Raw genomic sequence first — 551 nt, forward strand, 5'->3', positions numbered from 1 at the left:
CGCGGCGCGCCGGGCTGGGGGCCCGGGCTGCCCTCGCGTCTCCCCCTCAGCCCGGACTCCGCGCTGCGGGACGAGCCCCCGGCTACTCCCCAGCCGCGGAGGAGGGATTCCGGGGGATGGGCCCCCTGGCGTTGCCCCTCCTCCCGGAGCGCCCCCTGCCCAGGATAGACAGAGCGGCGACAGGCCCAGGCGCTGGAAAGGTGCTCTGCGAGCCACCGCCGCCGCCGCCGCCGCCGCCGCCGCTGGGGAGGGGTGTTGTTTCCCTCACACAGGAGGAGCCGCTGAAGCAGCCGCCGCCATTTTGAACCCGTCAGACTCTCACATACACACAGCTCCTCCGCGGCGCACTGCGCAGGCGCCGCCTCCCCACCCCTCCTCCGGCTGCCCTCTCCACCCCCACCCCCTTCAAGCCTCCCTGGGCTTCTTACCGCTCTCCCGGGCGCCACGTGAACGCGCACGCGTCACTCCCCTCAAACGCGGACACTTCGCCGGCGCGCGCACGCGCGGATGCGTCGGCCTCGAATCGCCCGCGCCCGGCGACGCCGACGAGG

The 551-nt window shown here is 74.6% G+C and overlaps 1 protein-coding gene across 1 annotated transcript in view; it reads right to left on the reverse strand.

Moving 5' to 3' along the window:
* Positions 1 to 500, reverse strand: part of KDM2A (lysine (K)-specific demethylase 2A) — an 87,674-nt gene extending 87,174 nt beyond the window's left edge. Inside the window, exon 1 of the mRNA XM_004682576.2 lies at positions 429 to 500. The gene's annotated coding sequence lies outside the window, so the exon portion shown is untranslated. The remainder of the gene's footprint in view (positions 1 to 428) is intronic.
* Positions 501 to 551: the final 51 nt, after the last annotated feature.

Source organism: Condylura cristata, unplaced genomic scaffold, assembly GCF_000260355.1.
Source record: "Condylura cristata isolate star-nosed mole 26May11 unplaced genomic scaffold, ConCri1.0 scaffold00015, whole genome shotgun sequence".
In the NCBI taxonomy this organism is placed as follows: Eukaryota; Metazoa; Chordata; class Mammalia; order Eulipotyphla; family Talpidae; genus Condylura; species Condylura cristata.